The 16,054-nt window shown below is 46.6% G+C and overlaps 1 long non-coding RNA gene across 1 annotated transcript; it reads left to right on the forward strand.

Moving 5' to 3' along the window:
• The first annotated feature begins 1,810 nt into the window (after positions 1–1,810).
• LOC145514897 (uncharacterized) lies at positions 1,811–11,494 on the forward strand. The gene is made up of 4 exons (XR_014060551.1): positions 1,811–2,389; positions 6,391–6,460; positions 9,170–9,374; positions 9,900–11,494. It is a non-coding gene; the product is annotated as an uncharacterized LOC145514897 (long non-coding RNA).
• The last annotated feature ends 4,560 nt before the right edge of the window (positions 11,495–16,054 follow it).

A 16,054-nucleotide genomic window follows, 5' to 3' on the forward strand; every position in this document is an offset into this window, starting at 1 on the left:
TGGCCCGGCAGATGGGAGTAGCATCTGCTCCCCACTGGGGATGACCAAGAACGTCCACGGACATTGCCAGAGGTCCCCTGGGGGCCTCGCCATCTCCCTTGGGAACCAGTGGGTTAACTGAGGCATCCCCAGCCTGGTGCAGGAGACAGAGGCGCCTGCAGTGGGAGTGGCCCCTGTTTTTCTCAAGGACTTGTGCTTCATGGGAGCAAGTGGAGGGGACAGAGGCTCTCCTGGAGGCAGTTGGCCTGGGGGAGACAGAGAGAAACAGGATCCTCAGGCTCGAGGTCACAGCCAACAGGGACTTTGTTTCAGGTCCCCATGAGGACACTTGCGGCTTGTGTAACCACGAATCCAGGGGCAGCAATGAGACAGAGCCTGCGTCGCTCCCCGCGGGCGGCCTCCCTTGCTGTGAGACACTTCACTGTTCTCCTGCTGCTTCTGCTCTGATCTCCTCCAAATCCATTCTCCAGTGGCCAGAGGGATTGTCTTGGGAGGTATTTAACAGCTTCTCCCATTCAAAATTTTCCAGTGGCTGCCCAACTCCATGTGGAGTCAAGTTCAAACTCCTGGCCAGGGCCCCCGGGGCCTTGCGTGACCCCGACTCTTCTCCAGTCCCCCTCACGTCAACCTGCCCTGGCCCCCACCGCCAGCTCCCAGGGCTGCTTTCCGGCTCATGAACCTACCAAGCTCCTTCCTGCCTCAGGGCCTTTGCACTTGCTGGTCCGGCTGGCTCTGCACACAACCAAGCCCTCCCTGCCTCCTTTTTTCAGCTCAAATGTCTGCTCTTCAGAAAGAGCATTCTGTCTCACTCTCCTGGCTCCCAACAGTTCTGTCACAGCACCCTGATACTTTTTTTTCATCAATAGCCCTTACCGTATCCTAGAATTATTTGATCTACTTAAGTGTATCTGTTTTCCCAACAAGACAGACACTATCTGGGGCTTTATGAAGCTTCCAATCTTACTGATTTCTGAATCTCTCACACTTATCCCAGTGACTAACATTGATAAGAAACATGTTTGCTGGATGAACAAATGAATTTCACTTTCCCAGTCTTTCACATTATCCAAATAATCTCCCTAAAAACCTGGAGACTCTTTGAGAGATTTAACAATTTTTATGCTCACGAAACAATTCTTAAATGAACAAATTTATTAAAATATACATTTACTTGGTCCAGGGGATTTTAGTCAATTTATTCTGTATGACCATTTGGAATGAGTAGAATCCAATGTTACTTTTTACATTTGTGTGTGTGTTCATGAATGCATGGGATGATGTTTTTTCTCGGAATCTCTGAACTGGGAACTATGCTGAACTTTCACCTTAGTTGTAAAAGTAAAAACTAATAGTGATATGAATACTACTGCTCTCTGTAATAATAATAATATCTAAATGTGAATGAGAGGAATTAAGGGACTTTCTACATTAGATCTGAGGCCTGCCCATAATTAGAATCTGGTATGAGGCCCTGGAATGTTCATTTTTAACCAGGCTCCCAAGAAATTCTGATGCCCAGCAAAGAGTTAGGATCCCTACTGTAGAGGGGGAGGGCATAAGCTTTTGCTATTGTTTCAGGCCCCATCCAACCGCAAGCCTTACTGGGTTGTGATCTTCAAAGAGCCACACTGAGTTGTCTCCATAAAATGGGTTCAACAATATTTGCCTCCCTGATACTCATAAGGACAAAACATCTTTTTTTTTTTTTTGAGCTTCTGCTGTGTGTCAGGCACTACAGTAAACACTTTTTGTAGGTGACTTCAGTGTACACTTTTATGATCTTACAAAGGAAGGGAGGGACTTCCCTGATGGTTCAGTGGTAAAGAATCTACCCGCCAGCACAGGAGACATGGGTCAGGAAGATCCCCTGGAAAAGGAAATGGCAACCCACTCCAGTGTTCTTGCCTGGGAAACCCCAAGTCCAGAGGAGTCTGGCGGGCTATAGTTCATGGGGTTACAAATAAGCTGGACACAGTGACTTCACACCAACAACAACAAAAGGAAGGGAATAATCTCACTTTTCATGACAGGATTCTGCTGGGGAAGAATCTTTTTCCTATTTTGTGGATTAAGAAACTGAAGCTTTATTAACGGTGACACAGACCAGTAAACTGCTGGTTCTAGGGCTCACGTCAGGGTTTTCTGACTGTGCATGGAGGATTTTCTCCACTGATTATTTCCCCTCGTGGACTGTGTGTAATTCCCAGTCCAAGCCCTAAGTCCGTGTCATATCCAGGATTCTGTTCAAGGATAACACAGAGAAGAATTCAGATTTCAGCACAAGGATCTCAACTGAGAAACCAGTGCCATCTTTCCAACATGGCAGGCAGGAAATGAGTCTGCTGGAATCTTTTGCCATCTCTAGAAACATGGAAGGACGCTAAGATTGGTCAGTAAGGGATGTGGGCAAGTGTTCTGTTCTGGGGGTGGGGATACAGTTCCATTGTAATAACTGTCTTTATCCCTGGCATCCCAAACCCCGTTTACTTTTCCCTAATGCCAACGCAAGGGCTTTTGCCCCCATGCTAAGTATCCTTTCAGCTTCCGCTTTCAGTGCAGGAAATAACTGCTGGGAAAGGTGAAGACAAAGGTCAGCCCACGTCACGTGAACTCCACTCAAGTCCCTCTTCTCTTCCTTGGGCCAGTTAGCTGAGAGAGTCTGCAGTCTCCCCAAGTGGAGCTGATCACAATCGCTAATTGGGACCTTTCAGGAAGCAAAGGCAGAGATGAATTGATGGAAGTGGGCAGCGCTTTCCTTACATTATAGGCTTGGCTTGAAAGCTCTGTTCAGGAAACTCATGGGCATTATTTAGTAAGTGCTTCTTTGACCTCAAACTTCCATGGACTCACTGGAAAAATACCTGATTGGTGAAACTGGGTTATTATCTGAACGATGCAGCGCCACATGACATGTCACCATAAAGGAAGCCCGAACATTTGCACAGATGCGTGGTGTGGTTTACCTCTGGCCACTGGGGCTGCTGGAGACTCTTCCACCCGGCGTGGTGGTGCTGACTTGGGAACCAAGCTAGACATGGCCGAGTGGTGTTCACAGATGAGGAAACTAAGCCTTAGAACGGTTGACTACTTATCTGGAGTTTTAACCCAGACTCATCTGGCTTCTAAAGTCATGCTCTTTCCAATTTATCACAGATTCATTGACTCAGAGCCTAGGAGTTTCATTCTCATTGAGAATTTCCTTTCTGCTCTGATTTATTGATATATCCATCATTTGGAGAATAAATTGTGTGTAGCAAGTGTATTTTCATAAAAGATGACTTTATTTCTTAGATCTCCAAATGCTCAGAGCAGCAGAGACCAGGTACTTCTATAGGGTTTATTGAGAACAACTCAATATGGCTTTTGTCTTGGTCTTGTCACATGGCCTAGTTTACGGTTACTTTTGGAGATGGTTAATGTGCTTTGAAGTTTGAGGATTTTGGGTGCTAATTTTGACTCATAATTCTTAGGGCCAGTAAATGGGGCAAGATGGATTCTCTAAGCAAACGATTTGCTGTTGTTTAGTTGCTAAGTCATGTCCGACTCTTTTGTGACCCAATGGACTGTATAGCCTGTGAGGTTCCTCTGTCCATGGGATTAGAAGCGAGAAAATGCATCGATCTTTCTAGAACTTGAAGAAGTTTCTGTTTTCCTTCTAAAGTCCTCTTTCTGCTTCTTTTCAAACTCACTGTTACTTGAGCAGACTCCCAGGCGCCATAAATGGTTCAGTTCAGTTGCTCAGTCGCTTAGTCGTGTCTGACTCTTTGCGACCCCAAGAACCGCAACACGCAAGGCCTCCCCGTCCACCACCAACTCCCAGAGTCTACCCAAACCCATGTCCATTGAGTCGGTGATACCACCCAACCATCTCATCCTCTGTCATCCCCTTCTCCTCCTGCCCTCAATCTTTCCCAGCATCAGGTTCTTTCCCAATGAGTCAGCTCTTCGCATCAGGTGGACAAAGTATTGGAGTTTCAGCTTCAACATCAGTCCTTCCAATGAACACCCAGGACTGATCTCCTTTAGGACGGACTGGTTATGGTAGCGGGTAGAACTGTCAGCATTCCCAGGTGACTCAGTGGTAAAGGATCTGCCTACCAATGCAGTAGATGCAGGAGACCTGGGTTCGATCCCTGGGTTGGGAAGATCCCTGGAGGAGGAAATGGCAACCCACTCCAGCATTCTTACTTGGAAAATTCCATGGACAGAGGAGCCTGGTGGGCTATAGTCCTTGGGGTCGCAAAGAGTCAGACGCTACCAAGCCACTGAGCAGGAGCGCTGAAGAAAGACACTGGTTCTAGAGGTGTGCTGTTTTGATGTCTGTCCACCAGGTGGCGACCTCTCCAAGGAAACTGAGACCAAAATCCAGTTCTTAAGCAACTCTCAATTTTAATGTTTATAGGGCAATTCTAGCAGGCTTGGCACTGTACTGAATACTTAAAAGAATTAGCCTCTGCCTTCAAGGAGCTTACCAAGCCCTATTTTCAAAAGTCCTTTGGTTTAGACCATTTTTCAGCTTCTTGATTCAGTCCATCTCTGTATTCATTAGGTCTGATTCCTTGAAAGAGAAGAGTAAGGTGTAGAACAGACAGAAGATAAACTTTACTGAGTCCTATTGTATGTCAGGTACCAAGCTAGGCCCTTTACAAAGTGGAATCCATGATCTTGTTTGAAAAGTAGAAATAGGGACTTAGATGTGGAGAACCAACATATCAAGGGGGGAAAAGGGGTGGGTGAGATGAATTGGGAGATTGGGATTGACGCATATCCACTACTACGTATAAACTAGGTAACTAATGAGAGCCCAGTGTATAGCACAAGCAACTCTACTCGGTGCTCTGTGGTGACCTAAATGGGAAGCAAATCCAAAAGAGAGGGGATACATGTAGACGTACGCCTGATTCACTTGGCTGTACGTCAGAAACTGACGCAGCTGTGTAAAGCAACTATACTCCAATAAAATAAGTACATAAGTAAAAATTTTATAAATAAGTTAATTTTAAAAAAAGAATCCTATACTATGGACTAGGGAGGGGAGTGGTGGCTGTCCCATTTCACATGCATTCTAATATTTGAAACTGCAGTGCCCCAGGGCTAGTCAGAGGGAGAGGCCACATCCAAGCCCATATTTATCTGCTGCTCCAGTCTTTCCGCTCCTCACCCTGTCCCACTGCAGGAAACTTATGGAACACATTACTCCCAAGAAGTGGTCCTGAAATAGATGTAGCCACGAACGCCTTTAGATATTTTCTTGGATGTTACATCCCTAGAAGCTGGTTTTGAAGAAAGACTGATTTTTTTGAGTCATGCCTCATTCAGCCCTTTAAGGATGATGCCAAGGGAACCAGACTGTTTTTCCCACAAACTTTTCTTTGAGAGAAGGAATCGTAAGATATTCATGTGTGTTTCAGCCATAGGTTGGCTGCAAGTTTAGCATGTAGGCATTTAATTCTTCCTAGTTAATTTTGTCTATATACTAAATTATTATAGTAATAGTGTATAATATATACATATATAGTATGCCATATGTACTATAGGGCTTCCCAGGTGGCTCAGTGGTAAAGAATCTGCCTGCCAAAGCAGGAGACGTAGGAGATGCAGATTTGATCCCCGGGTCAGGAAAATCCCTTGGAGGAGAAAATGGCAACCCACTCCACTATTGTTGCCTGGAAAAATCCGATGGATGAAGGAGCCTGCAGGTTGCAGACCATGGGGTCACAAAGAATTGGACACGACTGAACATCTAAACACACACACACACACACAAATACTATAGAATATATGATTTAGTATATACTTGTGAATATATAAATATGTGTATATGCTATGTATAATGTAGTACATAGATAGATGGACTATAGGATATAAATATGGATCTGGGCCTCATTCTCACTGGACTGTCAGCTTAACGGAGGGAAGGGTCTTGAATGTGTTTAATATACTACACAGCCACTTGCCACTTCGGGCCTTTTTACGTCAATAGTAACTCTTTTAATTGTTTCTCATGCAAATCTGTCTCCCCTTTTAATTTTATTGTAACAAGAACACAGTATGAGAGAGATCCTCTTAACATGTTTTAAGTGTGCATACATTATTGTTGACTGTAGATGAAACTCCTGCAAGAAAACCCAGGAGGAAAGATTCATGACGTTCATCTTGGGATGATTTCATGGCTCCGACACCAAAAGCACAGGCAAAAAAAAAAAAAAAAACCAAACTAAAAATAGACATGTGGGATGACAGCAAACTAAACAGCTTCTGCAGAAAAAGGAAACAGTCAACAGAGTGAAAAGGCAACCTGCAGAATGGCAGAAAATATTTGCAAAGCATATATATGATCAGGGGTTCATCTCCAAAATATGTCTACCCTTTCTCATCCTCATATCTCAGAATGCTGCTGCTGGTTTATCAGAGTTGATGGAGCTGAGATGACCCCAGCACAGACCTTCAGATGTCTCAGGTACAAGGCAAGGCTTGGGGGTGAGGGTGGGGCGGTCATGGGGGACAGGGGAGCAGGACAGGGCAGAAGAAGGTGTCAAGGAAGATGACAAGTTCAGACTGAGTCCCACCATGGAGAGCTTCGGGCTGATCTCATGTGGGGAACTTCGAGAGGCAAGCTATGCCTTGTTATCTGGGGCAAGGGAGGTGGGGAATCCCTATGACTGCACCTGTCAGTTATTGGTTAAGAGCTGCCCCCAGGACAATGGGGATGGACATGAAGTCCGAGGAACTGTAGCCTTTCAGGCCTGCTGAGTAAAGCCAGCTCCATCAGCCAAGGTCAGCCCCTCAAAGAGCCCCACATCTGGCTGTTGTGAATACACAGAAGCCAAGGTATACACACAGAGCCCACAGACATCAGTGGGGCCTAGGTGGGGTGTTAGCATTATCTGCTCTACTAAGCAGGCTCTCACATCTACCTTTTTATGTCGATGGTTTCAAATTGTCATGAAGGCCTGTGATTTGTAGTGTTTTGCAGCTATATTCTAGCTAATAGAGGAACAAGGTATTGGCTCACTTCCAAAATGAACAGATTCCAACCTCTTTCTTTTCTGACCAGCAGCCAATCTGCTAAAGATTCAAACCCTTGGATGATGCTATTCAATTTGCTAAGGTTAGCACGTTTCACTCACTTTTCGGGTGTCTCCAAGAGGAGTTACCGTGACTAGAGTGGTCTGATTTGCCATGAGACCGTGCATGCCACATTGTGAGATGCCCAAAAGGAAGGGGGATGGCTGAGGAGCAACCAAGAATGACAAACACCCACTCGAGCTCATAGGTGTCAAGCACATGAGAATCTTTGGCCCCTTTGGAGCTAAGGTGGGACCCCACTGTGGGGTAATGCATGAGTCGGGCAGTTGGGTCTGAGATGCTATAGACGGATGTTTGATTTCCAAGTCACTAGTGGCCTCTAGGATTTGAAGCTTCAAGTCTCCACCTCTTAGGAATTCCTTAGAGTGTTTGCAGTTTAGGGTCATGGTTAAGGAGGCCAGACCGGAATCGCCATGTTGAAAATGACACACCTTCAGTAAACCACCGGTAACATTGTGGGGGAGGGTTGTTCAGTCACTCAGTCGTGTCCGACTCTTCGTGACCCCATGGACTGCAGCATGCCAAGCTTCCCTGTCCTTCACTATCTCCCAGAGTTTGCTCAAACTCAAATCCATTGAGTCGGTGATACCATCCAACCATCTCATCCTCTGTCATCCCCTTCTTCTCCTGCCCTCAATCTTTCCCAGCATCAGGGTCTTTTCCAATGAGTCGGCTCCCTTAACCAGGGATTGATTGTTCCTCTAACGCTTCTAAAGAGCTTCAGCTTTAGCATCAGTCCTTCCAATGAACATTCTGGGTTGATTTCCTTTAGGATTGAGTGGTATAGGGGAGGGGGAGGGCTGTAAATGATTTTTGATGAATTTTCAAAGTGAGTCTTCTAAGGCGTTTGCCGTGGATCACGCTGGGATTCCAAAAGCATTCAGAAAGTGCAGACCTTCACCTTTTTACACACCACGCCAAAGCAGTTCTTCCAATTTTCTGATCAGCTCTGTATTCTTCAGGTCCCCCCGGTGAGAAATTCTCACACGTCCTGAGATACCACAAAGGCACTGAAATTCTCCGGATAATCACTTCAGGGAGGGCAATTACAGCTCCCCATTCTCATTTCCACATTTCCACCAGCCAAAGGCTTACGTTCAGCTGAAATTGCTTTAAGCTGGAGTGGCCTCCGACCACGTGACGACAGTGCGGTCCAGGTGCGGACAGTCTGGGAAACACCGTGGGCTCGAGCACCCTCAGCTCCATTTGTGTGCCTGTTTCCCTTGACCAGCCACGCGGCAGTTTCCTCTCAGCTTCTTAAACCGTGCCGATCGTCCGCAGTGTATAAGCTGATCCTGCAGCCATGGTGGAAGTGTGTGTGCTTAGTCGCTCAATCATGTCCGACTCTCTGCGACCCCGTGAACTGTAGCCCTCCCGGCTTCTCTGTCCACGGTGGAGGAGGCAGGCGTAAACTTCGTAGAGTGATGGGAGGGTCCGTGTGCTCTGTAACCTTGGCGTCTCTGACATTGTGTTTTCCTGATTTGGGCAGGAGATGACAGTCAAGATTCTCAGGCAATTGGGGATTTTGAAGAACTATTAAAGGAGGACGTACTGACAGAGGTTAAGAAAAATTAACCAGGGACTGGATGCCCTCAGGGACCAGTCATGGTGGAAGTCATTCTCCCCTAGACCTGCAGGACAGCTGAGAGACGCAGCCAAGAGAGAGGCTTCTCGGAAGAAGTGAAAGATGCTCGAGCATCTAGGGAGACTGATGTTGCAAAGGCTGTGAGCTTGGAAGGAGTGGGAGGTGTCTGAACATAGAGAAGGCTAGTGGGGCTGGAGGGAGATGCTTAAGGGGACTGTGGGGCTGCTGATGCTGTAGAGTTAGGAAGGGGCTGCCCTACTGGCCGTGGAAAGTAGTTTTATTTTCCTCCTGCAGTCATGGGAAGCCATTGAAGAGTTTTGAAAAAGAAAGTAACCCCCACCCCTTCTTCTACCTTGGGTGGTACCATCTTACCCTGCTAGCAGAAGCCCCAGAGTGACCACTCCTCTGGAGATTACTTGGAGAGCTACTGCCTTTTCAGCAGCCACAGCTAACAGGCTCTTCCGGCAAAGTTGATTTCTCTCTCTCTCGTTTCAGTGGAGGGAACATTCCTTGTAGCTGTCACCTCCTCGAGCATCTCCATTGCCCGTGATCTTCAGAACCTCACCACTGCCATCACGTTCCAAGATGGTACCTCTGGTCTACCTGGAAGACCCTTTCCTGTCCTCTAGAATTTCCTGCACCCCCAGATCCCAGAGATCTGTGTGTCCTGGGCCACGTTCTTAGTTCTTGAAGTCTTAAGGTCAGGCCTGGTGTCCTTCCAGCCGGAATGTGGAGCCATCACCCAATGGCATATCTACAGTGACTATTTGTTTTTGATATATAATTTTACTTATTGGTTTATTGTTTGCCTGTACTGAATCTTCACTGGTACACGGGCTTTTCTCTAGTCGTGGAGAGTGGGGGCTCCTCTCTAGCTGCCAGGCACAGGCTTCTCATTGCAGTGCTTCTCTTGCTGTGGAGCAGGGACTCGGGGGCCTGTGGGCTCGGTATTTGTGGTTCCCGGGCCCTAGAGCTCGGGCTCAGTGGTTGTAGCCCACGGGCTCAGCTGCTCCGTGGCATGTGGGATCTTCCCGGACCAGGGATCGAACCCATGTCACCTGAAGTAGCAGGCAGATTCTTCACCACTGAGCCACCCGGGAATCCCTATGATGACTATTCTTCTTATCCGCGTTATAGTTCACTCAGAGACTGTGTTAATACTTGCATAGATTATTTGATTTCTCGCAATGACCTTGTCCGTGTCTACTATGATCCTCTTTTCCAGGTGAGCTGTGAAAAGGCTGGGAAGATTTGAGTCAATCACTCCAGGGCCTGAGGCTACTGCATGGTAGAGAAGAATTCAAACCCAGGTCCAGATCTTGGGCTCTGGACCTCTCTGTTCTATTGTCCCATCTAGAGGTCCTTGTCAAGGCTCCAGCTTTCTTACATCATGCACAAACATTTAGCATCCCCTGGGGCCATTAAAGGCTGGTCAACTCCTTTAGCCTCCATATTGCAGACCTCTGAGTTCTCATCACCATGGGGAGAGCAATTAAACAATCACCTCTAGCCCTCTGGGGCCACACTATCATTCCTTTGCAAAGAAAAAGAAGTTCAAGTCCTGGAAACAAAATGGGACCCTCTGATTTGGAATGATGGACTCACTTTCAGGGTGATAATCTGTCAGGGTCAAGAGCAAGAAGAAAAGGGAAAATCAGAGGAATTAGCAGATTAGTGTTTTAGGTCCAACTGGAGGTGAGCCATCGTTTGTGAATTAAGTTGACATCACTTAGATCACTTTACAGGCAAGCAGCTCGATAGTAGACGTTGCCAGTGTTTATTTGCACAGATGCAACGGACAAAAACATTTCCACAGGGTCATGTTAGCCCAGCTGATGGACTGATAAGGGGAGCCGCACCATCTGCCGACCGCCAAGCCCTGGAGTCCTTTTGGGATCACCGTCAACCACACTTAAGATAATATTAGAGGAAATGGATCATTTTGGTTTCTCCCTCATTCAAGCTTTAATTTATATTTTAAACCAAATGTGGGCCCTGTTCACCGCTGGAACCTCCCTGTATGTCCCTGTACCTTGCAGTCTGTATTTACTTCCAGGAACACTTGCTGGTTTGAGTTGTTTATGTCTCCTGAGAGGCTGGGCTTACATCACAGTCTGTGATCTCTCATCTGATGAAGCAGGGTAGTCGAAGTTCTTTCTGCAATTGAGCAAAGAGGAAGTATTAGCAAATGTGTAACAGAGATGCTGAGAAGCAATTAGCCCAGATGCTAACTTCATCAGAAATAGACGTCAAAGCCATCATTTCCACCTTCTTGGCAAATGAGGAGGGGAATCCATGCAGTCACTAAGGAATCCATGCAATTGTCTTTGTGCGTAAGCTTCGATGCCTGTATCTGTGTGTGGTGGGCAAGGCAGAAAGGGGTCGGTCCTGGGTTATCATGGGGTGTCTCCCCCTGAGCTGGCTAAGGAGGGATTATATTGTAGTGAGACCTGGATTCTCATCCTTCTTATTCCTGGAGATGTGATGTTGGCCAGTCTCCTGTGCTCTCTGAGTCTCAGCTGGTGTTTGTAAAATTGGATCGACATTATATGACCGCTACAAATGTGCCAGTTCCTGACTGCCTTTGCACGTGGGCATGACAAGAAAACACAGTCCTAGCACTCAAGGACCACATTGTCATGTAGAGGGACTGATGGGCAAGAAAATCAAGTAGAGAGATGATTTCAATGTAACTTATCAGTGTGCATGGGAGACAGGAGAAAGTGGGCTTATAAATCTGGAGGAAAAAATAGAAGAAAATGATAAAAAGTGCTTTATAAACCTTCTCTACATCTGAATAAACTTGAAACTTTGATTCTTTCTGGTTTTAAAGATGTATTGGTCAGTATAGGCTACTTTATGGTGCAGTAACAAAGACCACATGATCCAGTGGCTTGACAAAACAAACATTTTATTTTTTTTCTGACGACATCCAGCTGGTTGCTAAGGGCCAGGCTAGTCCCCGTCTGTTGGAGTCACTCGGGCACCCAGCTCAGCAAAGGCTCTGGGTCGCCATGGGAGTCTGATCTCCATGGCAGATGAAGCTGTCTTCCTAAAACTTGGGTCTGTGGAACCATTCCCTCTTCCACTCCCACGTCATTGGCCCAAGTGTCCCATGACCATGTCTAAGGGGTCAGAGACGGGCCACTTACCATGTGCCCAGAAAGTGGAGAGAGAGCAGAAATTGGGAAGACCTCTCCAGTCTGCTTCAGATACATTCTATAGAAATACTGCTGGCTTGCTTGAGAGTCAGAAAGTGAGTATTTGTTGTTTTTTTCTGAAATCATATAGTATCATAACTATGAATATTACATAGCATTCAGTAATACCATCCCTGGGGGAGCTGTGTATGTGTCTATCTCCTAGAGAAATATTCTCATAGAGCTGCAAGGATGAACACAGAGGCATTATTTTAGTAAGACACTGGAGTCTTTCATTTCCCTGGAGATAGAAGCCTGGGTTAATGAAAATATGGTGACTATACACCATGGGGTACCATGAAAGGCAGAATAAAGCTCCCTCCATCCTCCCCACCACTCCCCCCGATAGTCCGTGTCCTAACCCCTGGACACTGAGAATATGTTACCTTACACAGCTTAGGAGAATTTGTAGGCTGTGGATGGAAGTAAGCTTGCCAACCAGCCGATCTTCAAGTATTCAGTAGATTATCCTGGGCCCAGTGTCATCACAGCAGTCCTTTAAAGTGGGAGCAGGAGACAAGAGAACCAGTGTCAGTGGGACAGAGATGAGAATGACTTGACCTGCCATTCCTGGCTTTGAAGCTGGAGGAAGGGGCCACGGACTAAGGAATCCAGTGACCTCTAGAAGCTGAAAAGGGCAGGGAGACGGCCTCTCCCCTCAAGCCAGAAAGCCTAGAGAACAGATCCATTCCTGGAAGGACTGCAGCTCTGCCCCTAGCCTGGTGAGACCCATTCCAGACTTCTCACCTCGAGGACTATCAGGTTATACATTTGTCTGGTTTAAGTTTGTGGCATTTTTATTTTCCTTTTTTTTTGCAGTAGCCATAGGAAACTTATGCAAATACTCTGCAGCATTCTACATGAACTCGTTAGACATCTAAGTTATAGCAACCTGTACAGATCTCATACAAATTCCAACTGAGAAAAGTGAACAGGTTGTGATTTTGAACACCAAACCTTCAATGTAAACACACATCCACATACATGAAAAACTTAATTTACAAGGTCACAAGCATATAAAAGGATATATATTAAATAGAATGAGGTTTATGAGGGAGAGACTGGGAGTAGAAATCAAACATAAAAGGAAGAAAAAGTCTAAAAAGACATAGGCTCTATGGACCACAGGGGAGAGTGGACTAAACTGGAGAGTGTGATTTAACACAGACCTGTTAAGTTTCCTATCTTTGGAGCAGACAGTTGAGTTACAGGACTTTTTAGACATTATATATCCTAACGATTTGCTTTTCTTGCGGGGGCAGTTTGAATTAGTCAAGTCTGGATTTTGAAATAGCAAAGAGAGAGAGTAGCTTTCTTTATAGACGTGTGCTCTTCTGACAGGCCTGGGAGCACGGATTTGAGAATACTGTGTGTTTTTTCCACTGCTACAGCCCTAGCAGGTGCTGTGGTGTCTGGCACACAGCAGGTCTTCCAGAAATAACGCAGTGATTAACTGAGGGACAGGATGAGGGGAGGAGAGAACCAGTGAGCCACTGAATGTTCTGCTCAAGTCAGAGCAGAAAAACAGTGTTCGCTGTCGGTCAGATCTCTCTGACTAATTTAACAATTCATGCCAATCCCCACCCCCACCCCCAACCCAACCAAGGTATCAGATGCAGAGTTCTGTGTTGTTGGGGATTTGAAAAAAAAAGGTCAGGCATACAGTCTCTTTTTTTGTTTTTTGTCTTATTTGAAATGTAACTAGGTGATGCCTTTCGCACAGGAAACCACACAGGTAAGAGCCTCAGATGGAAAACAAAGCAGTCAGTGATGAATTCAGATGAGGAGGGCCATCCTAGAAGTGTGGGGCAGTACTTGAGGGTATCAGGGCGCCCCTGTTTAAAGTGCGCCCCTGGAGTGTTTGAATGGATGTTGAATGGAAACCCTCTCGACTTGACTTTGCCCATCTGACTTTGAAGTCCATGATGCAGAAACGGGGAACCAACCAAGGGCACTCGAGCGATGAAGGGGGAGGGGGGCCTGGCGGGGGGAAGGGCTGGGAGGGATGCAGGGAGTCAGGGAAGCGGTGGACGGGCTGGCCTGCCTCCCTGGCCCCTTCCCCAACTGGCCTAGGGCTGGCAGCCCTGCCGAGCCCGCTGCCTGAGCAGTCTTCCTCTTGGGAAGAATTGGGGGAAGTTGCCCGGCTCGTAGATAAGGAGGCAGATGGGTTACCTTGGCTGCCACTCCTGGCAGACCCTCCCAGGATTTCCCTGGGCCATCTGAGCGGCGGGCAGAGGTAAGAGGTCAGGCGTGGGCTGGGGGGAAAACTGGGAATCTCCGCGGCAACGTGGCAACTGATGGGAGAGGAAAAAAATAAAAGGCCTCCGGTGATCAGCTGAGATCTGCACTTTGGGTCAGTGATGGGCGCCCAGAGACTCTGTCCCTCTGGGGTGAAATGGATGATGTAGACATCCCAGGTACCTCTCCCCGACTCGCATTGAGGGGGCACCTAGGAAGGAGAGGGCTTTGTGCAGACGCAGGGAAGATTTTGAAACAGGCAAACGCAGAACCCAGAACAAAACCATCCCCTTTCCTTGATTCCTCTTCAGTCCGCGTATGTTCAGGATTTGAGAAAGAACCAGAGGGGAACGTCAAAGGATTCTGCAGGAGTGCACGTTCGAGTCTGGAGCTTTTAGGAGTAACTGTGCAAGGTGTCCTTCCGGGAAGGCCTTGGATCAGACTGTAATCACAGACCCTGGGAAAACAGGTGTTTGAAGAACTGCGGTGGTGATCCTGAGGTGCAGGCCGCTGACTTAATAATCTATCAGCAGAAGGGGATGCCAAGGTCCAGAGCTGGGAGGTGAGCAGGGCCAGCACCCAGGTTTCCTGATTGCCAGGCTAGGTCTTAATACCCAGTGTAAGGCCAGTTTTTCTCACATCACTCCCCTAGCCCTGGGTTGAAGAGAAGCTAAATAAACATTTCCTCGCTGAGTGATACCAAAGGAAAAAAAAAAGCCTTCACACAAAAACATTTTTGTCATATTTGTCTTCTCTGGGCCCCAACCCCACCCTAAATCTCGCATGTTTTTGCATTCTTTCAGGTCATGTTCCTTAGCTCATACCTGATCATTTTAAACGTCATTCTTCCCATCTCCTCCTGCATTTAAAGCATTGCATGTCTCTCACCCTTCTAGAAAAATGTTGATTTTCAGTCCTTTTGAAATCTTTCAGATTCCTGAGAATGAAAGAAAAATGAGTAACATTTATCGGTTGCCTCCTGCATGTCAGGAGTTGGGCTCTGCTATATAATACTCTCCACACAGAAGTTCTGGCTCATCCGGTGATACTGTAACACCGTTTTGTGTTACCTGTTAACTGTAACAGGTTTTGTGTATTGATGGAAATGAGATTCAGAGAGGCTAAAATAGCTTACTGAAGTCACACAGCCAGTAAAAGCAATGGATGAGCGTTAGTTCTGACAGCAAAGCCCTGTGATGATTCCCCCACTGGTTCTCGGGGTAACACAACCTTCGGATGGTTTAAACCATGCTGATGGCCATCGATGTCCCCTTTATTCTGCGCTTTGATTCCAACCGTGGTTGTAATGTTGATACATGCTCTGAATAATGCTTGTTTGTCTTCTGATAGAAGGTGCACGTCAGCCAGAGCTCAGGCAGGAAAGTGGAAACCAGCCTTGGATTTTTCAAACAGAGGTGACATAATACAGGGAACTGGTTACACGTGATGGGAGAGCTGAGAGACGAAACAGGAGGGGCGATGACCCAGGGGTTAGCAACTGCTCTACCACCTGATGGCTGGAGAGGTAACAGGAATAGGTGTTGTCATCAGAGTTCAGAAGCCAGGGGGTATCCACCAGGAGCTGGAGCTGCAGTGGAGATTCTGCTGGAAGCAGAAGTTGGGGGCGGGGGTAAACATACCCAGCCTTCTCTCTTTACAGCTTGTGCTGTAGTTTTTCTGTGGGTAGTTGCTATACGGTTCAGTATTACATAAACTAAACAGGTGTATAATATAGTGATTCACTTTTTTTATTTCTAACTTTTAAATTGAGGTATAGTTGATTTACAATGTTTCACGTGCACAGCTAAGTTGTCAGTTATATCTCTCTATATATATACACACTCAGCCACCAGGGAAGCCCATATATACACACACATACATAAATTCTTTTTCATATTTTTTTTCCTTTAGGTTATTACAAAATACTGAGTGTAGTTCCCTG

This window comes from Giraffa tippelskirchi, chromosome 7, assembly GCF_054371585.1.
Source record: "Giraffa tippelskirchi isolate mGirTip1 chromosome 7, T2T-mGirTip1v1.2.pri, whole genome shotgun sequence".
In the NCBI taxonomy this organism is placed as follows: Eukaryota; Metazoa; Chordata; class Mammalia; order Artiodactyla; family Giraffidae; genus Giraffa; species Giraffa tippelskirchi.